The 25,451-nt window shown below is 40.7% G+C and overlaps 1 long non-coding RNA gene and 1 pseudogene across 1 annotated transcript in view; one reads left to right on the top strand and one right to left on the bottom strand.

Moving 5' to 3' along the window:
* Positions 1-12,061, top strand: part of LOC116746626 — a 31,671-nt gene extending 19,610 nt beyond the window's left edge. Inside the window, exons 5-6 of the long non-coding RNA XR_004347813.1 lie at positions 9,725-9,876; positions 10,583-12,061. This is a non-coding gene — a long non-coding RNA (uncharacterized LOC116746626). The remainder of the gene's footprint in view (positions 1-9,724; positions 9,877-10,582) is intronic.
* Positions 12,062-15,118: 3,057 nt separating this feature from the next.
* Positions 15,119-24,341, bottom strand: LOC116746701 (annotated as a pseudogene).
* Between the last annotated feature and the right edge of the window lie 1,110 nt (positions 24,342-25,451).

Genomic DNA, 25,451 nt, shown 5'->3' with positions numbered 1-25,451 from the left:
AGAACATCCCACCCAGCAGCAGGGGAGTACACATTCTTCTTAAGTGCACGTGGATCTTTCTCCAGGATAGATCACGTGTTAGGTCACAAAACAAGTCTTACCAAATTTAAAAATGTTGAAATCATACCAAGTATGTTTTCTGACCATAACGGTATGAAACTAGAAATCAGTAACAGAAGGAACACTGGAAAATTCACAAATATGTAGAAATTAAACAACGCACTGTTGAACAGCCATTAGGTCGAAGAAGAAATCAAAAGGAAATCAGAAAATACCTTGAGACAAACAAAAACAAAAGTACAACATCCAGAACTTGTGTGATGCAGCAAAAGCAGTACTAAGAGGGAAGTTAAAATGCCTGCATTAAAAAAGAGGAACGATCTCAAATAAACAACCTAACTTTACAACTCAAGGAACTAGGAAAAGAACAAACTAGGTCCAAAGTTAGTAAAAGGAAAGAAATAACAAAGATTAGAGCAGAAATAAATAAAATAGAAAATAGAAAGACAATAGAAAAAAACAATGAAATTGAGTTTTAAGTAAACAAAATTGACAAACCCTGAGTTAGACTAAGAAAAAAAGAGAAGACTCAAATAAATAAAATTGGTAATCAAAGAAGAGACATTACAACCGACCCAAAAAGAAAAGGTGTAAGAGACTACTATGAACAATTGTATACCAACAAACTGGATAACCCAGAAAAAAATGGATAAATTCTTAGAAACATACAACCTACCAAGACAAAATCATAAAGAAATAGAAAGAATGAACTTACTTATAACTAGTAGGAGATTGAATCAGTAATCAAAAACCTCCCAACAAAGAAAAGCCCAGGACCAGATAGTTTCACTGGTGAATTCTACCAAACATTTAAAGAAGAACTAACACCAGTTCTTCTCAAACTCGTTCAGAAATATGAAGAAGAGGGAACACTTCCAAACTCATTTTATGAGGCTAGCATTACCCACAAGTCAGACAAAGACACCACAAGAAAAGAGAACCACAGGTCATCCTTGATGAATATAGATAGATAGATAGATAGATAGATAGACAGATAGATATAGATGCAATAATCCTTAACAAAATATTAGCAAACTAAATTTAACAGCACATTAAAAAGATCATACACCATGACCAAGAGGGATTTATCCCTGGGATCCAAGGATGTTTCAACCTATGAAAGTCAGTTAATATGCTATACCACATTAACAGAATAAAGCATATGATTGTGTCAATAGATGCAGAAAACAAGTTTGACAAAATTCAACACCCTTTTATGATAAAACTCTCAACAAACAACAAAGAAATTACCTCAACATAATAAAGACCATAAATGAAAAGTCCACAGCTAACATTATACTCCACAGTAAAAGACAGAAAGTTTTTTCTCTAAGATCAAGAAGGCAAGTATATCTACTCTACAGGTACCACAGCAATTAGGCAAAAAAAAAAAAGAAAGAAAGAAAGAAAGGAAGGAAGAAAGGAAGGAAGAAAGAAAGAAAGAAAGAAAGGAAAGGAATCCAAATTGGAAAGGAAGAAGTAAAATTGTTCCTGTTTGTAGACAGCATGATCTTATATATAGAAAACCCTAAAGACTCCATAAGAAAAAGCTATTAGAAGTAATAAATGAATTCAGTAGAGTTACAGGATCCAAAATCAACATACAAAAATCAGTTGTGTTTCTGTACACTAACAACGAACTATCTGAAAAGGAACTTAGGAAAACAATCCCATTTACAATAGTGGGACCTTATATTACTTATACTTCATGTTTTATTTTTTTAGTGGCTGTTCTGGGATTTCCAATACACATCCTTAAGTTATCAGAGGCTGCTTTCAAATACTATGCAACTTTGCATACAATGTAACAACTTACAATGGTATACTTTTTCTTTCCTCCCTCAAATCTTTGTGCTATCTTTGTTATACATGTTACTTCTATATATGTTATAAACTCCACAGTGCATAATACATTGTTACTACTTTTGCTTTAGACAATTATCTTTTAAAATGGTTAAAAGTAAAGAAATGTGTCTTCTATATTTATCTTCCTTTTTACCGTATCTAGATATCTTTACTTCTTTGTGTAGAACCACGTTTCCATCTGGTATCATATTCCTTCAAACTAGAAAGCTTCCTTAAACATCCCTTGCAGTGCAAGTCTTTGGCAATGAATTCTCTTAGCTTTTGTTTGTCTGAAGAAGTCTTTATTTTATTCATTTTAAAAAGATATATTCATTGGGTAGAGAATCTGGGTTGACAATTTTTTTCTTTAAATACTCTGAAGATGTCACTCTACCATTTTCTGGTTTGCATAGTTTCTGAAGGGAATTCTGCTGATACGTATGTTTCACTCTCACTGCCTTCAACATTTCCTCTCTATCCTTGATTTTCAGCATTTTTACTGTGACATGCTCTGGTTCTGGTGGTTTTTGTTTGTTTGTTTTTAAATTCTCTGGAATACTTGGATCTGTTTGTTTTCTTTCATTAAATTTGGAAAATTCTGTGAATTCGTTTTGACAACACGTGGAAACCAGCAAGAGAACCTTGAATTGCAATGGATTGAAACAAAGTAGAAGTTTGTTTCTCTCTCATAAAAAGAGTCAGAATGTAGGCAGTCCAGAACTTTCACAGCAGGTGGATCATCATCAAGGGCCAAATTATTTTTATTTTTTGTTTTACAACATTTTTACGGTGCCTTAGGGTCTAACATGGGTGCCTGAGCCTCAGTCATTATTTCAGCATTCCAGCCAGCAGAAAAAAGAAAAAAAAAAATGGGAGAAGGGAGAAGAACGTCCCCTCCCTTTAAAGACACGTAAGAAACTTCTTGGAAGTCTCATCTGATAATTGTGCTTATGTCTCTTGGCTAGAACTTAGTCACATTGCCCACACTGAACACAAGGAAGACTGAGAAATATACTTTTTATTCTGGATGGCCATCTAGCCAGCTAAAACTCAAGAGGTCTCTAAGAAAATAATAAGGAATATATAGTAAGGTAGGAGGCGGGTAGCAGTCTTTTCCACAGCTGTGCATGAAAGCCATGTCCTTAGCCTTTAAAAACTACAGATAGCTGGTGTTTCAATTACCTATTGCTGTGTAACGACCACTCCAAAACATAGTGGTTAAAAATAACAATATTATCTTATTTCTCATAATTCTGTGCTTGGCTAGGCTCAGTTGGACGGTTTTCCTCATCTACATGGTGTCTGCTGAGATCACACATGAAGCTGATTTCAGAGGAGAGCTTGGCCAGCACTGGAATATAAAAGACAGCTTTGCCCATGTGTCTGGGGTCTTGGTAGGGAAAACTGGGATGTCCACAAGGCTGCAATATCTCCTTCTTTCTCCATCAGGAGAGCCAGGTCTCTCTACTTGGTGGTGAAAAAGGCTCTAAGAAAGTAGGTATAAGATGCCAAGTGTCTGAAAGCCTAGGTGCAGAGCTGTCATGATGCTACTTCTATCGTATTCTATTGGTCAAAGCAAGTCACAAGATTATCCCAGATACAAGAGCAGGAGAAGGAGACTCCGCCTTTGTATCGTAGGTGAGGCAAGGGCACAGAATGAGAGGACGAATTGCTGGTGGCCATCTTTGGACTCAGATCACTACTTCACTTAGAGATTCTCCATAGGCTAGGAGTTTGCTGAAGTTGTCTGTTCTTAGAATGAAAGGAAGAGAGGAAACTCATAGGTGATTGGGTTTATGCACAAGAGTAAGGATCACTGGCTCACTCTGGTATCACTGCCAGAATCCCAGCAGACAAGATCTTGGAAGCGGCACAAAGAAGTACACATAATTTCTACACAGAGAAGCTCCTAAAGCAACGAAATTACTCTCAGACAGTGTTGTCAGCAGTTTAGACTGGTATAACCTTTCTAGGTAATAGAAAGGTTAGAAAAATGTGTGTCCCATTGACTCAGTAATCCCAATTTTAAAGACTCTATCTTAAGCACATATTTTAACAAGTGTGAACAAAGATGTGTAATGCAGTGTTTTGTATATGGATGCGAGCCTGGAAATAATTGAATATTTATTAGAAAGGGGAGATTTATTTAGAGGGTTAATAGAATACACTGCAGTTTTAAAAAATAATAAAGTGTGAAAGGTCTTCACCCTATCTGAAGTAAAAGCAGCCTAAAAAGGAGACTATAAAATTGTATGTGTATAAATTGTATATAATTTCATTTTCTTTTGCAAAATTATGCATAAGAAAATGTCTGGAGAAATATACATTAACCACTGTTAATATTACATTAATATTATGTTAATATTACGGTTTCTATTAGTTTTTCTCAGTTGTATTTTCTAAACAAAAATTTTTTTACGATAAACAAGCATTATTAATGTACTAAAATAATATTATATACAATATTAAATACTAAAGTAGTTGCATAGTGCCCACTTGGCTTGGTTTATGTTTTCCAAACATAACCATGTGAGTAACTTTATGTGAGTTCTTTTTGTTCTTCCCAAGGAACAGAGAATTATATTCAAACATTCCCTTTCTGTACATAATTTTAATTTGTGAGCCCTGCCATCTGTGTGAGGCTTGTTGCATCACTCCTTACTAGAGGTTATTGTTCAGGCTTTCCCACTTTGGAATAATTACAATAGAATAACCTTGAAGTTATCACCTCTAATAGCAAAAGAAAGCAAGGTCCTGGGAACCTGAATATCTTCTAAACCAGCATAGAAAGCCAGAGAATCAGAAGGAATGAGAATCAGGGTGTAAAGATTTATTATGCTAAAACATCATTTCAAAAGGTCAAAATTCCACATTATTTCATTAGGTTTGAAGTAACTCATGAAGGCCTTCCCACTTACGTGTCCAGTTTAGGGAGGTTGTTAAATGAAATAGGAGGCATGTCCCCTGGAGAGAGAGAGAGAGAGAGAGAGAGAAAGGGAAAACACAGACACAAAAGAAAGCCACCAGGAGCCTTTACAAAGCAACCCACCCACAGACACTGAGACAAGGGTCCCAAGCAGGCAGAGTTTACAGAGAGCTCATTTTTAATCTTCAAGACTCAGTCCAAATTTTGATCTTCTTAAAATTCTCTCTAACCTCTGCAAATCGAGCTATCATCTTTGTTATACTCCTGTCTTTTTTTTTTTTTTTTTTTGCGGTACGCGGGCCTCTCACTGTTGTGGCCTCTCCCGTTGTGGAGCACAGGCTCCGGCCATGGCTGACGGGCCCAGCCGCTCTGCGGCATGTGGGGTATTCCCGGACCGGGGCACGAACCCGTGTCCCCTGCATCGGCAGGCGGACTCTCAACCACTGCGCCACCAAGGAAGCCCTACTCCTGTCTTCTTAATGTAAGGGCTGGCTATCTATTTGATACCATCCAAATATTACTTTGAATCTGAATTGGTGTCTTCAATATTCTACTTTGGGTTGTTACTTTTTTTTTTCAGTTTTATTATAAAATCATTTCATATTAAAAGTTACCTAAGTAACATTCAAATATATTTTCATCAAAATGCAAAATAATAAAGATTAACATTGTTGAGCACTTACTCTATGTCAGGCATTTAAAAAAATTTACATGTACTTCTTCAGTTCTTGAAACAACTCTATGAGGTAGCTTATGTTATTATCTTCATTTTGCTTAAGAAAAGCAGGGTACACAGAGGTGAAGTAATTTGCCCAGAATGTCTCCAGAGCTAGAACTCTTAACCTCTATATTATACTATTTCTCATTAATATAAGATAACATGGAATAAAAATGGGAATGGTACCTGCACAATTATGTGAGACAGCCCTGCCTCTGTTACTCTCTGGTCATTTGTCTTTCCAGAGATTTATCTATTTATGTGCATGTTCATTTGCATGTATGAGTACCAGGTATGAGTCTCACTCCATAAACTATGCATGTACAATGTAATTTTTCTGTAACTGAACTTAATTGGTCTAATTTTTCTTACGGCACAAACATATTCTTTTTAAATTCCACATCTCCTTGACACTTTTTCCTGGATTGTCTGTAGGTTCTTCAGGGCATGCCAGGTACTACATTATGGGGAACCGTCGGGGGTCTCCATCCTGAGACATCCATAGTTCCATCTGATCCTTATTCCAGAAGGATCACTGTCAGTGACAGAGAGGCCTCTCCAGATCTGTGTCTTTCTTAGCTATTCCTGCATCCCGCAAAAGCAGATTTAAAATTACCCCACTGTTCCCAAACTCCCCTTGGGCTGCAGTAGGAAACCAGGTGGGGCTGCAGAAGGCCCTTCACCACCCAAGCACTCCTACTCAAGTGCTTCTGCATCCTCTTGCAGCAGGGGGAGTTCTGGGGCCTTGTCTTAGAACCCTTACCTGGGAAGGTCCGTGGAGAGCAGTCCAGGGTCACTGGTACTGGATTCCTCAGATGTTGCTAGAGCTTCTATTATTTCTCTTCTCCTCTCCCCTTCCTCTCTGGCATGGTGAGAGGCTCTGTCTCAATGGATATGTAACTTGTTTACCTTATTTCTTTGATGCTTTTATTCTCCCACTTCAGGGAAAAAAAATTGCTCTGATTGTATTTTTCCAAATCCTCGAAACTCAAAATCCAAGATTTAGAAAACAGTTATAAGGTTTCACTATTATATGTGAGGACTGTGATAGGATTCTTTTATGTAATCTTTATCAAGCTATGGTGGCATCCTTTTACTATCTATTGAGACTTCTACTATTATCAAGAATGGGAGTCGAATTGTATCAAATGCTTTCTAAGCATCTATTGAGATAACCATATATTTTTCCTTATATACATTCTGAAGTAGTAAATCACATTCATAGATAAGCATATATTCAGTCTTCTGCATTTCTGAGAAAAGGTCTCCTTTGTCCTGAATTATCAGCCTTTTCATGTGCTGGTGGCTCGAGTCACTGAGATTTTGAAAACCCGTGATTGAGTTTGAGCATCTTGTAGGTGCCTGACTCTGATCAAGTCACTTAATTTTTATTAACTTTAGTTCCCTCAAGTGCAATATAAGTACTTCCATCCTAGTCACAAGGTAGGTGTTAGGATTAGGTAAAATTGTAAAATTCTTATACAGTAAAAAAAAAAGAAAAAAAATGTTGTACAGATATCATTTATTACTTCAGGTATTCAAGAGAACTGAGTGATTATACTTGTATCCTTACCTAGCATGCCGTTAATGAGGATGCACTAGTGCATTGAATTACCACTTCGTGCAACTCTCCTTTTTTCTAGTGGCAGTGGCTCCACGCACCAATGGGTTAGGAGCCCAAGGCACACAGGATGATAAGTTAATTTTTCCTAAGACTGCATCAATGTTAGAAATGCTGTCATGGCTTTGTATGAGGGTCCAGGGATACCGACCAATAGTTCTTGGTTAGTAGCTGGAGCTACTTCTTCAAGAATAAAGACCGTATTTTGATGGGTAGAAAGAAAATGGCCCGTGGGATGATATTTTGCACGTTGACCACTAGATGGCATTATGAGCCTATCAGAATTGTTTTAATGAGGCATTTATTCACCAGTTAAATACTAATTAGTTAAAGAAAGATATTAGTAAATGGAAGTTAGTGATAACAACAGCACTATCTTTGAGAAAGCTGTTTGTCCTCCTTGTCTGGATATCAGCTAAAGGTAGCAATAATATCTAGAGACAATGTTATTTAGCCCTCATTTCAAAACAATCACCTCCATAAGAAAAATAATTACACTAAAGCAAATGGAAAGGATACACTCTTAGAAACCAAAAGTCAGTGAGAAATTCTATCAAAAAAAAACTAAACATATTTTTGTTCTCAACTGAATTGCCTAAACACTTTGTGAGATAAATGAATTCCAAAAGAGTTTAGATAACTTGGCTTCAAAAGGAAATGGGTAGGATGACAATGAGGAAATAATTTTAGGTTTAACTCAGAGAGGGCTGCTTCTCCTGTCATCTCTTTGGGGTTGCTTTTGGCAACGGAACACTTAGATGGATGGAATTTAGGTAGTAATAAGAACAAATATTCGAATGATTATTAATTCTTATTTTAATTCATATTAACTATCATGACAGGAAGTAACTGAACTTAAAGCTAGGACTTCTTTGTTGGGGACACTCATAGTAGCATTTACTGACGCTAAACAAACACTGGCTTTTCTGGTTTATTCTGCTTTCCTATCATCTCATTTATCCGCTCCATGCATCTCCACTTCCTCCAGTACACCTTTACAGGTTTCCCCAGCTATCAGAAAGTAGAGTTCCTATGGACCCTTTCACGAGCCACAATGCTGTAAAGCAAAGAAGCAACTACCTTTGGACACATCTTGCTAATGGAGGCACAAAATAAATGGAGATAAAGCACAGATGCTCAGACACAGTTCAAAGCTATGGTGGCTGCTTGCTGAGATCCTGAGTGTGGTTCTGGGGAAGGAGCTTGACGGGGCCATTCTCCCTATTCTGGGTGCACAGATGCCTCTACTAAGTCTCAATGCAAAACAAATGCTGGGGTCTTCCCTGGTGGCGCAGTAGTTGAGAATCCGCCTGCCAATGCAGGGGACACATAGGTTCGATCCTTGGTCCAGGAAGATCCCACGTGCCACAGAGCAACTAAGCCCGTGCGCCACAACTACTAAGCCCGCACGACACAACTACTTAAGCCCATGCGCCTAGAGCCCGTGCTCCGCAACAAGAGAAGCCACCGCAATAAGAGCCCTGAAATTATTCTGGAATTTCAGGGGTTTTTGTTTGTTTTTGTTTTTTAAATACAGCCTACAACGAAGAGTAGCCCCCGCTTGCCACAAGTAGAGAAAGCCCACAGTAGAGAAAGCACAGCAAAGAAGACCCAATGCAGCCAAAAATTAAAAAAATAATAATTAAAAAAGACCCCAAAAAGCAAACGCTGAATGCTATCTCTGCTTTTTACCTTTTATCGTAAAAGCGAAAATCCTCTTCAGATTTCTTTCTGTTAGATAAAATAGGTACTAATGCAGGTCTTTCGTAAAAGCAAAGTGGCTTAGAGAGAACTTTTGAAAATCGGGGGATACCTGCACTCACTCTCATAGTATTTTAAAGAACGATACACCTCTCTCTCTCTTTAATCTCTTGAGAAAGAAAGAAGAACACTCCCAAGTTGGCAGCTCACACTGCTCAGAGTGAAATACGGTGGTCTGTGGGTGCCGGAATCATGCCTGGAAATACTGTCCCCAATACACACATGTATAACATCAGCTGTAAGTACAGCTTGTGTCTGGTCCTCAGTCCTACTTGGAATGTTTGAGATGATTGCCTATTAGGGATCTCTTTACAACTATGAAATAGTAGACTTTTCATCAACAATTATTTCATAATTTATATACATAGATAGGCTTGATAAGGAAGAGACCAATTTCTAATGGCCAGGGAGTTTTAGGAAAGAAGAAAAAAAAGGAGAAGAAATACTCCCAAAGACTCACTAGTGCATAGTAATCCATTATCTAGAGCTGAGATCTGATAGAAAAGTTCATAGATGTCAAGGATTCTAAGAAAATATGTTTACACAGTTTTCTTGGGTCACATTTTTGGCTTCAAACTTTATTTTACGGTTTTCAGGAATTCTGTCTTCACAGTGAATCAGTAAATGGTCAACATTTAAGACATGACACTCTTCTGAAATCAATCAAAGTTCAAGTAGAACATTCTTAGTCAAATGTTGAGTCATGCTGACTAAGAGGCAATGGTGCAGGGAGGTGGGAGAGAGGATTGAGGCCCTCACAGAAGTCACTTGAATAACAGTAGCTTCATTCTAGGACTGGAGAGCTCTCTAGGTCCAGGAGTCAGAGTTCCTAACCAATGGGAGAGACAGAAGCTTGAACAGCCCCCTTTATTTCAGTGGGAGAAAAATCTCTGGAATGTTATTTGCATAACTGTGACCTCAATTCAATACAACATGTCCAAGCAGGTAAGACAGAATCCACTATACTGGAGGTCGAAGTCTCAAGGGTATACTTTTAACATTTCCATTACAGAAATTCTTATCATGGGATAATGTTCTCATCTACACAAGGTGAGACTATAAGGTAATGTGATTCATTTAACAAAAACAACAAGCATAACAGAATGCATGTAATGAGATGAATGTGGGCTCTTGTCTTTGGAGAATAGATTTGAATTTTGGAAACAGCCAAAATGTCAGTAGCTTGGAGGTAGTGCAAGGGAGAACTCTTAAAAAGCTGAATAATTGGGAAGATTGAAGCTGCAGTGCGTAATCATTTTTTTCAAACAGGAGCTTCTTTTGGTTTTCACAAAGACCTTCCCTGCCTGAGGTAAGGTAGCTTGAGACAGCTGTTATTTGTGATATGGTCATGTGTGGTCATTCCATGAGAAGGAATGCACAACTTGGAGAGTCAACTTGATAGACCTTGAAAAGACTTAATACATGATAATTGCATGGACTAATTGAGGATGTCTATATCTAAAGAACTGAGATTTTGAGTCACGTGCCGTTATAAGGAATTCCAAGGATCCACTGAATTTATCCTATTTATTCTGGAATTTCAGTTTTCTTTGTTTGTTTGTTTTTGTTTTTATTAATACAGCCCAATAGTCTAGGTATATGTTCTGAGATTGTTTCTTAATGTGAAATTTGCCTTATTCTTTGCATTTAGGATAATTGGATTTGGCTTATAAGAAACATGAGAAAAGAAGATTTACAAGCAACCTATGCTGGATTTAAGATCTTCTACAGAGAATTGACTTAATGTGGTCTCCATCTTCTCCACTGACAGAATCCCATGATTTGGACTAGCAGAGCAAAATGAGAGAATTGGATTAGATGTAAAAGGTTTCTAGAAAAAACTCTGAGTCTTCTGCCCTGATGATCTATGAGTAGGAAATGTGATAATATAGCAGCCTACCCAGAGAGCTTTAAATTCCATGCTGCCCATTTTCAGAAGGAATAATGACTTCCCAGCTGGAGAGTCACCATGTTCATCACTTACAGAGGCTGGGTACTTGGCAATCTCGACCAAAATATTAGCTAAGGATACCTGGGAAATAAAGGAAAGCCTTCCTTATTGATATTTGCAAATTACAAGTCTTGATGTGGTTTTGAGTTATATATCACCTATATGATCTATTGTAATTAGCTATATATATGACATAACTGTACATATGACACCTATGCACACGACAGATATGTGTAGGTGTATATTACCTATATGAAAGAATATTTGGAACATTTTCTTCTCAAGAAAGTATTTCTGTAGATTTGGAGACAATTTTCTTGCTCCACAATTGTGTATTTCTCCTCTTATTCAAAATACTCTTCTGTGTAAGAAAGTGACCAAGGGGACTTCCCTGGCGGTCCAGTGGTCAAGACTCTGTGCTTTCACGGCAGGGGGTGCGGGTTCGATCCCTAGTCAGGGAATTAAGATCCTGCATGCCGCGCAAACGCGGCCAACAAAAAAAAAAAAGAAAAAAAGAAAGTGACTAAAATGCAATTGTCTTCCTCATCAAAGGAAATTAGATTATTTATATTATAAGTCTCCCTCTCTCCACCAAGTCAAACAATATTAGCCTCCCGTTTCATCCTAAAACAAAAAGCCTTCAGGAGCAGGGGTGAAGGGGCCACAGGAAAGAGATACACTGGAAAGAACCCTGAAATGTGGGACCCATTTCCACCTTTGCCCTGGAGCAGCTGTGTGCCTTTGAGCAAATCATGTGACCTCTTAGGGCTTCAGCTTCCTGGTCTGTAGAATGTAGAGTTGAACCAGAGAGTTTCTTAGGCGTGTGTGCACAGAAGAATCACGTGTGTCTACCCAATGTGCACAGAAGAATCACCTACAGTCTTCGAAAGAGATGAGTTCCTTGAAATAGGTAATGGTGTTTTAAACCCAGAGCTTACCACAGGATGTGACACATAGTTAAGGTTGCCAGATTTAGCAAATAAAAACACAGGATGTTCAGTTAAATTTGGATTTCAAATAAATGATGAATACATTTTTAACATGAGTATGTCCCAAATATTTATCTGACAACCTGACACATAAAGGAAGTCAAAGTTTGTTCATGTGATGAACTTACATCATCAAGCCTCTACTGGTGGGAATTTTAGATAAAGAATGGGAAGTGGTAGGGGATGTGTGTTTCAGTAGTTTTTCGGTCATACCACATGGGGAGTCTCTTGCTTTTTTTTTTCAAGCTTTATCAGCCTTGATTGGAGTACTTTTTCAACCTTCAACAAGAACTATATCAATTGGAATGCTTTAGGCTGTGAGTAAAGTATACCTCAATTAAAATTGTTCAAACGATAAGGAAATTTATGGATTTACTTAACAAGAGGCCTGGAGCTGAGATGAAGCCACAAGGACCCAGGTGTTTCCATCTTCTTTCTGCTGGGACATCCTAGGTGTGTTGGCTTTCACCTTCAGGACATTAGAGGGGAAAAGGAAAAACAGTATATATATATATATTTTTGGCCATGCCATGTGGTTTGTGGGACCTTAGTTCCCCGACCAGGGATCAAACCCATGTCCCCTGCAGTGGAAACAGGTGGAGTCCTAACTACTGGACTGCCAGGGAAGTCCCTATACATGTACCTTTTTAACTGAAGGGAAAGGAAAACATTTCTAAGGGCTTTCTATCTCCAGAATACTTTCCGTTCAAACACATTGGCCAGAATTGGGTCACATGCCCGTGCACTAGCCCGAAGGGAGGCTGGAATGCAAATTTCAGATGTTTTCACTCTTCCTGGTAGGAGGCAGTTTCTGTAAGTAATGAAGGAAATGGTTGGAAATAAATATTGTGGAGGCAACTGAGTGTCATCCCTAACCATCACATCTGGGATAAGCCTCTTCTTTTTTTTTAAGCCTTTTCTTTTCAATGACTCCAAGACACCGATGGGTTCTTGCCTGGTGGACGAGTCTGAAGGAGTGGGGAATGCCTCACAGTTTTAGGTGTTGTTCTTTTGAAGGCCTTTATGCATTAAACCCTGACCCAAAACAAAGACACATTTATGTTGGTCCCAACGTAGCCCTTTAAATGTGTTCTCCTTTAGCCAGAATGGTTAGAACTTCAAATTTCACAATCACTTTCCTTTTTGCCCAGAAAAATATGTTTTTAAACTTGAAGAATACCTTTTCTTTTACCCATTATTCACTTCAATTTTTCATGCCAAGCTTACGGCACAATATCCCGCTGAGTACACGCACAACAACCTTCGAGATGGCAGAATCCTCATTTCAGAGGGGACTTTCTTTCAGTTGGATTTCATCCAAATGTACTTTCACTCTTAAGTATGCTATTAGAAGGAAGGTGAAACAGATAATGATTTTCTTTTGATGCTCAAGATTGCCCAAGATTTTTAAAGCGCTCTGCGCACTGATTTTAACCTCTCATCACTTCGATCAGGTGAAGCAGGCCAACGTGCAGTGTTTCAGTGTGGGGAATACTTAACTAGTCTCAAGACCTGCAAAAGAGGTTTGGCCCTGATTTGCACACAATGTTATGTACTTTTGTTCACCATGTAAATGGGGCCTGAAACTGGGGTAAATTCTTTCACAATGTTCCTAAAACACAGATATTAAAGTGCATTTTCTCAAAGCTTACATAAAATTCCAAGTGGTGTACAAAATAAGTTTTAAATGCTACATATGGAGAAAAGAGAAGAGAAAGAAAACTAGTATTTAATGAATAGCTTTGCTATTCAAGACATGATGCTTAAATGTCTGACATCTTTACATTTATATAATCTTGAAAACAACTTTCTGAGTTATTTTACAGGCTATTGATTCATCCAAGGTTATACAATCTAATGAACATCAGAGACAGAATGAGAATTACTGCCAAAGACTATTCCTGCAAAGGAAGCGATGTGGCGTTTTTACAAACACACACTTGATAAGGTAGTTTTTTCTTAGTCTTTGCCTGTTTATTAAAATAGAATTTCTGTTTAGGGTTGAGTTGCAGAACAAGCTTTAAATCCAAAACGGCACTCTCATGATCATTAGCAGGATATCCAATCAGAGATATTTTCTTCAGAAAGATTTGTACATTTTCTCCTGCCCACTGGTAAGGATAGGCACGTCCTCTGGAACTCAATGCATTACACATTCCAAGCATAGCAAATCAATCATTAATTATTCTCAGGAAGAGTGTTCAAAGTTCTCTTCCTTCTTTGGGTGATATGATACAACATGAAAAACAAAACAAAAACCCTGGGTACTTAGTCCTTAGGTAGTACCTGATCAAATACCCCGTTTGTTACAGGTCCTTCAGCTTCTACACTGTTCCATCACTTCCCAAGATAAAAAGGGGGGTAGGGGCTTCCCTGGTGGCGCAGTGTTTGAGAGTCCGCCTGCCGATGCAGGGGACACGGGTTCGTGCCCCGGTCCGGGAAGATCCCACATGCCGTGGAGCGGCTGGGACCGTGAGCCGTGGCCGCTGAGCCTGCGCGTCCAGAGCCTGTGCTCCGCAACGGGAGAGGCCACAACAGTGAGAGGCCCGCGTACCGCAAAAAAAAAAAAAAAAAAAAAAGGCGGGGGGGAAGACTATGGATTTCTGTACTGAGGGAACTTTTCTGACCTAACTAAGTAAATCTGAATTGTAGCACAAAATAGCAGTGTTAAAATCTTGAGCTGTATGTTAGTTCTTCAAAAAGGCTTTGAGGTATGCGTGAGTTTATAGTGACTGCGAAAAGTTGTTGGACTGTTTTTTTTTCTTTTTTTCAGAGAGAGCAGCCACTGGGGTACATTTTTGTCCTTTTGGGCCTGGCAGGCTGGGAGCAGAATACAGACAAAGGCACTGGGGCATATGGGCCTGTTATGGCCTGGAATTCGGGCTCTCCGGGTGGTAACTGAATGGGTATGCCAGGGTGTGTAGGGACTGGACTGATCCTCCCAGAACTGAGAGAAGGGCCCTTGGGATGTGGAAGCAACGCAAGTGTTGGACATGGCACTGGTGCGGGAGAGGGGTCACGCAGTGGGTGTGAGATTGGGTGTGCTGGCCTGGGGTCACCCTGCGGGCAGGGCGTGGTGAAGCTTGTTGGGCCCTGGCTGTTGACTGAGAAGCTGGATGCCAAGGGCTGGGAGAACTGAAAGGCCCGTGAAGGTGTGACTGCGATCAGCCTCAGCCCTGGGAGAGACGGAAGAGTCCAAGGTGAGTCCTGCGGCGAGGCAATGAGGGGGCAGGTCTGGGGCTCCCATTCAGGAATACATGGTCAGCTGCAGCCACTCCTGGCTGTCCACCTGGATTTGTCCGGTGCCACGTCTGTCAAGAGGTTTGAAGGCACAGAAATCTGACGAGTCTGACCAGACAGCTGATGAAGCTGTCAACATCCATGTTCCCTCCCCCATCTGAGTAGCGTCCGATGATCCTGTCGTAGAGATGCTCATTCAGGCGGAACCCTGCTGCCTCAAAGGTTCCTGGGGAGTTCACCGCTGCCCATGGTCCCTGAACGGTCAACATCAAACTGTTTGCCACATTTTGATGTTGCTCCACAAGCACTAGAATTCCTCGAAGCCCAGCTTGCTGGTCGTGTCACTACCCATCATGGTCACCATGATGCAACAGGATTCAATGCTAAAACCGTCAGTCTTCAGACCGGAAGGTCGGGTCACGACTTGGTTGAGAATGTTCGTGAACTCTGTGGCACTGACTCTCTAGCCAGCTGGGCAAAGACTCTCCGGCACTGCCGCACCTCCTCACTCTGATTGGCCCGGATGATGGCGTAACGGGTGCGAGGGGCGGGGCTCTGGGTGTAACGCGCAGGCGCCTCACGGGCGGCGCTAGTAACCCGGCCGGGAAACGCCGGCCGCGCTGCGGCTGGCCGTTCCGCCAGCACCCCTACCCTTTGCCCTGCTGTCCTCTGTACCACCCTCCCCACCCCAGCCACCGTCTCCCCCTGACCCCAACTAGGGTCCCCCCTTCTTCCCCCTTCCCCCTCCCGCTCCTTCAAGAACGAGTTAACCAGGACCGTGGCTGTGACTCAAGATTACGCCTCAATCACACGCTCGCCGGTCTGCTCACCTGTGCAGCCTCCCTAGCGTTGGACTTTGGGGGAAGGCTGCTTGAGAAAACTCTAGAAAATTAAGCAACAAACTCCAGTTATCTCCAGAAAAAAGAAGAAAGGAAAACTTTAAAGGTAAAAAAAATTAAACCAGTAAAAAATTTGCTGCCTAAAGGTTCTTTTACGAGGCCTGTGGGTTTTCATCTTTCCGTATGCCAATAACTTAGACATAGTGTTTAATTTGCTGCTTTATGGTAGAAAATTCGTTGATTCAACAATGATTTGTTCAATAATAACTTCTTCAACAACTTTGTGGTGAATACCGGACGTGGATATAGGGGTAGAATAGAACTGTAAACTGGGATAAAAGACGGAAGATGCCACTGCAAAAAACAGCCAGGTACCAAAATTCAAGAAAAAAGATAGGAATTAATTCTAAGGGATTTATTCTTCAGCGCGACCCATGAATGCCGGGTCATCCATATAATGTCCCACCCACTTATTGTACAAACTGAACAGTGAGGCCTAAGGTCCTTGAAAATTCTCCTCACTTAAAAATAAATGCGTCTACCTTTGTTGCACATTTAACAGTGTGCAAAGAACCTGTGAGAAACGTGTTTTTGAATAGAGCTAATAATAACAAGGAGTATTAAAAAGTGTGATGTCGGTCCTTTAAAATTGTTTGAAGTCAAAGATCATCTGCTAGCATATGGATTTCAACTTTGCTACCCTAAAGAGATGGCTTCAGACTACAGTGTTTAAAAAATTTAGTTTACTCTCTGAACTCCAATTTAATATTAACTTTCGCTTAGAGAAATGTCTTTTGAAATCTAACCTGAGCTAAAGGAAAACTTCTGCTGACAATTCCTTTTGGCGGGGAACCATTCTTTGCCACTCTCAGTGTTCCCCACCTTGATCCTTCTGGTGTCTATTTCTGTTTTGCTTCTGAACTCAGAGAGGGTCAGAGTATGATCCTTTCTTCCTCTAAAACCCCAGCATCACCTAGAATTGCAGACCAGGCAGGCGTACAGCAGACCTGCCCACACATGCCATCAGTGTCAGGCAGACTCTGACCAGAGAGATCCTTCTCTGATCGGGGACAGAGATCATGAAAAGTGTGTAAAAGCTAGGCTTGTACCCTGGTTCATTACAGAGTCACCTTGGCTTACACAACTAAAAGAAGAGGTTCCCTGATGGCTCATGAAACCCGGAGGAAACCTGACCTTAAAAATGCTAAACATATGGATTACAATTGAACACCATATTGTCCCAATATTCAGAAAAGTGATGAAAGATTTTCAGTTTTAATCCCAGTGTTGGTCTCCTGAAGACACATAGAGTTTCAAATAGTGCAGGCCTCATCCCTGAATTTTTTTACGTGAACTTTTAGCCAAACAGCTGGTAAACAGGTTTCCTTGAATTCATTCAAATATCTCATTATCTTTTCAAAGTTTCCCTTTGAACGTTCATTTCTCTGCTAGTCTAACTTCTTATCACTAATTTCTTCAATGGGTATAAGGATCATACTCCTTGTTCCTACAATATTATGCAGATCTATAACACTCCTAAAATGAAAACCATAGTGCTAGACTTGCTGTCATAATTGTCATAAAAGACTAATTTAGTCTCTCTCTAATTTAAAACAAGACACTAATATATTTTAAGGATTCTAGAAAAGAGGCATTGCTATTTTCACTCATTGCTACTGACCAGTCTTCTTAGAGTTTTAAGTCTTGCATCTGTTTTCTCCATGTTTTCTTAACTGAAATATATCCTATTAAAACTGGGAAGCAGGGCTTCCCTGGTGGCGCAGTGGTTGAGAGTCCGCCTGCCGATGCAGGGGACACGGGTTCGTGCCCCGGCCCGGGAAGATCCCACATGCCGCGGAGCGGCTGGGCCCGTGAGCGGTGGCCGCTGAGCCTGCGCGTCTGGAGCCTGTGCTCCGCGACGGTAGGGGCCGCGGCAGTGAGAGGCCTGCGTACCGCAAAAAAAAAACCCCAAAAAACTGGGAAGCAACCATCCTAGGTTAAGATTTCGATACATGTTTCTCTCTTTTCCTTGCCAATGTATTTCTCTGATTGTCCCTTATTTCTCATAGCATTTAATACCCATATAATGCAAAAAGCTCACCATGTTACCTAATGGATTTGTACATGTACATATGGTACATATCTTGAAACAGCTTTTAATTTTATATAGCTGTGCAGTCAGCTGCTGGTTTCTACTGCTTCTAGAAACCTTGCCAGACCATCTGCAGACCTCTAATACTGACCAGAGGGTAACTGGCAGGAATTAAATGTTACGACCGTATTCAGCAAAATTTCATGATTCCAATGCCCTAACTCAGAAGCAATACTAACTGGCCTTCAGAAAGAGAGAGAGGTTAGCAGGACCTCTACGTTAACTACAGTAATGCTTCTCTGAGTCAGCAGATATTATTGACACGAGTAGCAGAACTCAGACCCTACACAAATATCAGTCATCAGCTGGTCAGAATAATAGGACTGGGTATGTGGACAATAGCAGAAAGATGTTCTAGATGCTGGGCATACCTTCTTGGAATCAGAAGGAATTATTGTGACTGGCTTTGGGAACACAGCAAATTATAGGATCAGGCTAACTAATTGCAGCTTTAAGGAATCCCCACTAGCAGAAAATACTCACTAGACCAGGGGTCCTCAACCCCCGGGCCATGGACCAGTACTGGTGTGCAGCCTGTTAGGAGCCGGGCCGCACAGCAGGGGGCGAGTGAGCTGCTGCATCTGCCGCTCCCCATGGCTCCCCATCGCTCGCGTTGCCACCTGAACCATCCCCACCCCCACCGGTCTTCCACGAGACCGGTCCCTGGTGCCAAAAAGGTTGGTGACCTCTGGGCTAGACTGAAGGAAACAAGCTAGTTTAGCTGACCTTCTGTGTAGCAGGTGACCTGAAGGTGAGGGTGTGCAGGACACCCGTGAAACCTTGTAGACCAGTGTTTTTGTTTTGTTTTGTTTTTAAATCCAGTGGGTTTCTTTCTCTCTTTTTTTAACATTTTATTTACTTATTTATTTTCTGGCTGCACGGTGTGTTAGTTGCAGCACGCGGGCACCTCTCTAGTTGTGGTGCGCAGGCTCCAGGGCGCGTGGGCTCTGTAGTTTGCAGCAGGCGGGCTCTCTAGTTGAGGCGCTAGAAATCAGTAGTTGCAGCGCGCCGCCTTACTTGCCCCACGACATGTGGGATCTTAGTTCCCCGACCAGGGATCGAACCCGAGTCCCCTGCATTGGAAGGCGGATTCTTGACCACTGGACCACCAGGGAAGTCCCTGCACACCCGTGTTGATGCAGCTAATCTGAAAATGGTTGTCCCCTTCCTCCTCAATAATCCACTCCAAAGTGACATGATTTATGTATCATCACAGATTCATAGTTAACTCCTACAATTCTTTATTCCTGTCCTCTAACCATTTAGTTATCACGTATAATGATTACATCACTTGCTTCCTTGTATAGCGCCCCCCATAAAGGGATGTTTTGGGGGAAAGGGCGCACATACGCCATGCACACGTGCTGTTGTGTTTGTTGTTTCAGGGGGAGTCTAAAGTTGTTGCATTAGTCAGAAGGGAACTTCACACTTTTATTTTGTGGGTGGAGTGGTAGACAGAGTGAAATGTGGAGGTATGCATGACAGGAAGGAAAGGAAAATGGACAGCGAATGCGTTCCTCATTCTATGAGACTGTGAGGTAACTGATGTTGTTTGGAAAGTTCAAGTTCAAATTCCAGAGATTGGTGGTTATACGTAGAGATGCAGGTATATGGAGACACATAGCACTGGGCTAGCCTTCTTTGTTTTTGAAAATCAACTTTATTGAGATATCATTTACGTACAATGTAATGCGTCCATTTAAAATGCACAACTCAGTGTGTACACATGTGGAACTACTGCCACAATCAAGATGGAGAATATTTCTATCATTCTCCAAAATTTCTCCTTGCTTCTTTGTTGTCCCTCCCTTCTTCTACTTTGGCCCCAATCAAAACAGAGCTGCTTTTTGGTCACAGATTTTTTAAATTTTCTAGACTTTTATATAAATGGAATCATACTCTTATGTCTGGCATCGTACACGCAACATAATGATGTTGACATTTATTCATTTTGTTGTGTATTTAGCAGTTTGTTTCTTTTTATTGTTGAATAATATTCCACCATGTGCATGTATCACTTTCTGTTTATCCATAACCTGCCGGTGAACATCTGGATTGGTTTTGCTTTTTGATTGTTGTGCAAAAAGCTGCTATGGATGATTTCCAATTTAGGGTTATTGTGTGCAAAACTGTTATAAATACTTGTGTACAAGTCTTTGTGTGGACATATGTTTTCATTTCTTTTGTGTATATACTTGGGAGTGGAACGTCTGGGTCGTATGTTTCACTTTTTCAGAAATTACCAAAAGGTTTTTTTCTGAGTGATTGAGCCATATAATATTCCCAGAAGGGGTGTATGAGGATTCCAGTCGCTGAGCATCCTCACCTCCATTTGGTTTTGTCCATTTTAATTATAGCCATTCTAATGGGTGCATGGTGGAATCTCACGGTAGTTTTAATTTCCATTTCCCTGGTGACTAGTGTCATTTACATCTTTTCATGCAACTTGTATATTGTCATTAGTGAAGTGTCTGTTCAATTCTTTCACTCATTTTTTAATTGGATTGTTTGTCTTTTTATTATTGCATTGTAAGTGTTCTTTAAATAGTCTGGATACAAGTCCTTTGTTAAATATATGCTTTGCAAACATTTTTTACATTCTCTTGGTTGTCTTTTCATTTTCTTGACAGTGTCTTTTAAAAACTCCAATTTTTAAAAATTAATTTTAATTAATTAATGGCTGCATTAGGTCTTCATTGCTGCATGCCAGCTTTCTTTAGTTGCATCAAGTGGGGGCTACTCTTCATTGTGGTGAGCAGGCTTCTCATTGTGGTGGCTTCTCTTGTTGTGGATGACGGGCTCTAGGCACATGGGCTTCAGTAGTTGTGGCACTCGGGTTCAGTAGTTGTGGCGCATAGGCTTAGTTGCTCCAGGGCACGTGGGATCTTCCCGGACCAGGGCTCGAACCTGTGTCCCCTGAATTGGCAGGTGGATTCTTAACCACTGCACCACCAGGGGAGCCCTAAAGACCCAAATTTTTATTTTGATAAAGTCTAACTTACTGGCATTTTCTTTTATAGCTCATGGTTTTTCTCTCCTATTTAAGAAATCTTCACAAAACCCAAGGTCACTAAAATTTCTCCATTGTTTTCTTCTAGAAATTTTATAGTACTAGGCTTCACATTTAGGTCTATGATCATTTCAAGTTAATTTTTGTGTATAGTTTGAATTGACACTTTTTTTTTTTGCATATGGATATCCAGTCATTCCAGCACCATTAGACATATATGTGTGGATCTCTTTCTGGACTCTATTCTGTTTCATTGTTCCTTTTGTCTATCTTCCTGTCAGTACTGCACTATCTCGATTTTTGTAGATAGCATAAGTTCTTCTTACACTATCAAGGTCCATCTTGTTCTTCTTTTTCAAAATTGTTTTGGCTATTCTAGAGCTGTCACATTTCCAAATAAAATTTAGAATGAGCTTGTCAATTTCAGTGAGAATACTGGCTGGAATTTTGACTGGGGTTACTTTGAATCCCTCAGTCAATTTGAGTAGAATTGAAATCTTAACGGTTGACTCTTTCAATGAACCTATGAATTTTAACGTACTATGAATCGGAACCTTCCGATAAACCTATGAACATGGATTATTTCTCCATGTATGTGATTCTTCCTTAATTTCTTTGAGCAATGTTCTATAATTTTCAGTGACGAGTTCTCACATATCTTTTGTTAAATATATACCTAAGTATTGTTTGTTTTTAGGTACTCTTGCAAATCGAATTTTTATTATTTAATTTTCTCATTGTTTACTGCTGGCGTACAGAATACAATTAACTTTTGGATGCTTCACTTTGTACTCTCCCACCTTGCTAAATTTACATATTAATTCTAGTAGCTGTCATGTAGATTTCCTTGAGGTTTTCAGCACAAATACTCATGCCATCTGTAAATAGAGTCCAATTTTCTTCTTCCTTTCTTTGCTTTTGATATTTATTTTGGTTTCTTTTTTTTTTTCTTACTTCCATTTTATTGTTTTGTACTCAGTTTTTGCCCTCGTTGCTCACTGGGGATAACCCACCGCTATGTTAAAATCCCTGATCTGGGGAAATTTAGCAGAGATCTCAAACTAAGGCAGGAATAGGGCCAGGAAAAGAGCTGATGGATTAAAGAAGAAACGAAAAAAAGACACTGTGAAGAAATATAGTTAGCTAGAGGCAAGCCTGCAGTTTTAGCTTTGCTCTGCTGCTGCTGTTGCTGGTCACATCGAGGTCCTTTTGAGCTGGTTGGAAAGAAGGAGAAAATGTGTGAGAGCTGTGAGTGGATGGGTCTTAGCTGTGGCTGGAACACTCTGTGGACGTTAGGAGCTCCTAGGATTTTCAAGTGAGGAGGCCAGTATCAGTCATAGGCCAACATGCCAATCAGATCCCAGTTCCCCCTCCCGAGCACATCCACCCACTGAGTCTCTGCCTCAGTTTCTGGACCCTTCCCAGAGACCTTTCCTTCTTCCCCTAGCAAAAGCTCTCAGGAAATATCTGAGCCCCTTTCTGTGATTAAATTCTGCCCCATCCCCACACCTCACCCGCTGTTACGTTTTAACAAGGTGTATCCGAAGATGTTTTAAGTCCCGAACAATGACAGCACAAACACAACAGCAAAACATGTAAAGGAAGAAAATAGCATTTATTGAACATCTACGAACCCTATGATGCCCCACGGTTATTATTTAATCATAATAGGGTCTAAAATAGGATTTGTGTCCTCATTATAGATTAAAGGACTGGGGTTTAAGAGGTTCAGCCTTTTGTTCAAGGTCATATAAAAATTGGAGAATAAATTTGAACCTCAATCTGAGTTTAAGTATAGGCCTTTTCCTCTGCACTCATCTGACCCTTCCATATTACTGAACACTTTGTGTAATATATTTGCTGACTTATCACTGACTCTACTATACAAGATTGTACATTTCTTGTCTGCAGGAGTGCACTCACCATTATACACCCAGCCTCCAGCACAGGGCACGGCAGGCAGTAGTTATACAGTGCCAGCTTGTTGAATTGATTTAAATACCAAGAGAACAATGTGTCTATTGCTTTATTTATTCATTCATTAAACAAATACTTTTTTGTGGTTAGACACATAGATCTAGAGTGGAAGTCACATAAGCAAATAAGCAATTAATTCTACACAGTGTTACAAGCAATGATACAGGACGAATAAAATATTGAGGAAACACAGAAAAGAGATACCCAGAATGGTCTTGGGATGTCAGCAAAGTCTCCCTGAAGGAGGAGGGATATTTTGGCGTTTGATGTCGAGAATGATGCGTTGTGAAAGAAGGAAGATGATCCAGACAGAGAAGGCAGTCATGTGCAAGGTTGGGAGTGAGAGAGAGTGTGACACATTCAAGAAAATGTAAATAGCTCAGTGTGGTCGGGACATAGAAGGTGAGGCATGGAATGATGAGAGAGGAGGGCAGACAATGAAACAGGTGTCAACTATGAGAAGATTATCATGTTCTGTTAAGGCTTTATCCCAAGGGAGCCACCGAAGGGATATAATCTGCAGATGGCAGAATCTGATTTCTTATTTAGAAAGACCATCCTGGCTGACTTCTTTGTGGAAAATGATGGAGGTGGGGCAGGACACCATTTGGTAAAGAATCGCTGAATTCTAGGTGAAAGATGATTGTGGTCGAAACAAAGATAAAGAGTATGGGATTGGGGAAAGTGGGTAGATTTGAGAGATAACAAAAGTAAAATGAATAGGATTTGGAGACTGATTAATTTGGGAGTAATGGAGAAAGGATTGATGAGGATGTCTTAGGTTTGGGGTTTGGGGAAATGGTGGACAGCCAGGCCATTTATGAGCTCTTGAACCCAGGTGAAGTATTCGTGTGAAGAAGAATACCTCCAATAAATATCATCCCAGATGGTGCACCGGAACCTTAAAATCATAATAATTGTTTCAGTAAATTATTAGCCTCCCCCTCTCCAGCTAACTTGCCACATCTCTCTATAACACCCTCATTTTCCGAGTCAGTTAGGCTGCAAACCTCTTGAGCACCATTGTTTCCTCCTCTCCTCAGCCATCCCTACACTTTCAATTAGTCGCCAAGGCCTGTTTGTCATCCTCACCAATGTCTCTTGAGTCTGCCCTGTCCTTGCTTTCCCACTGTCATAACTGCAGTCTGAGCCCTTATCATTTCATGCCGGAACTACCTCTTAGCTTGAGTAGTTTCCTAACCCGTCTTCATACCTCCAGTTGCTCCCCAGTGCAGTCCATCTGGGACCCCATGGCCAGAATGATTTTCTTTGTACACTGCTTCCGTCACCTCTCCCAGCTCAGACTAAAGGAGAGCTTGCCTTGAGCTCGGACTAAAGGAGAGTGGCTCCAGCAGACTGCAGGCTAGGAAGAGAAAGGAGGCCCCTGTTCATTTTCTAGTCCCTCCTGCTTCACTGCAGTTGTAGTAGTGGCTCCATCACCTGCTGCAGAAGGACCTGCGCCTTCTCCCATGGCTCCAACGCTTCAGGCTCCGGGAGTGCCACTCCCTCTGTGTGTTCTCTCAGACTCCAGGGTGGTGACAGATCACTGCTGTCGCTCCTCCCAGCATGTCAGCATCCGTCGTGGTTCCCTTCACCCTGCTTCTGCATTCAACTTCCTTTGCTTGAACTGTCGTTAATGTGCCATCTGTCTGCCTCATGGATGCTAATTGATACAATGCTGTCTCGAAGAGCACCCAGACTAGTCTTTGCCTTCATAGGGGTGCATCTGGGTACATTGATCTCTCCCATGGCACCAAGCATGGGGACGGGCCACTAGAAAATCGCTTGTTATCCTAGATGAAGAAAGATTATTCATAAGCTAGACTCAGTTCTTTGTGTGAATACAGGGTTCCTGTTGACAAACCAGACTGCCATACGTGACCCCTGTTAGCACAGGGCTATTATTGATTATTGCCCAGTGGGCTTGACCCTACACCCCATGGGGTTCCCAACTGATAGTGAAAGATCAAGATGACATAATCTTATTTATTGACGGGTGCCCAATGGATAGACTCAACGGCCTGTCTAAAACCCAGTGGAATATCTCTGCCATCTTCCAGCTCTAAATTCTAAATTCTGGGACTGATACCATTCTTTATGAAGCCAGCATGTTTCTCACTGTCCTAGAGGATGACTCTGGCAGGAGTTATTCCAAGAGGGCTGATGCTTCAACACCGCTACCTTCAGGGTGATTTAGAGATGACTTGTTCACAGTGCTCTTTCTGTTTAACAAGGGCAATGTTCATTCTCAGAAGTGGAAGAGCCACTAATCGTCTGCTATCATCAAAGAGAAACTCTTACCAGATGCCTTAGCAGAATTTGCTGCTTTGCTGCTTTCTGGAGGCCTCAGAGATTCTTGTTT

Source organism: Phocoena sinus, chromosome 21, assembly GCF_008692025.1.
Source record: "Phocoena sinus isolate mPhoSin1 chromosome 21, mPhoSin1.pri, whole genome shotgun sequence".
Taxonomy (NCBI): Eukaryota; Metazoa; Chordata; class Mammalia; order Artiodactyla; family Phocoenidae; genus Phocoena; species Phocoena sinus.
The sequence above is the reverse complement of the archived record's forward strand: the minus strand, read 5'-3'. Positions and strand labels throughout refer to the sequence as shown.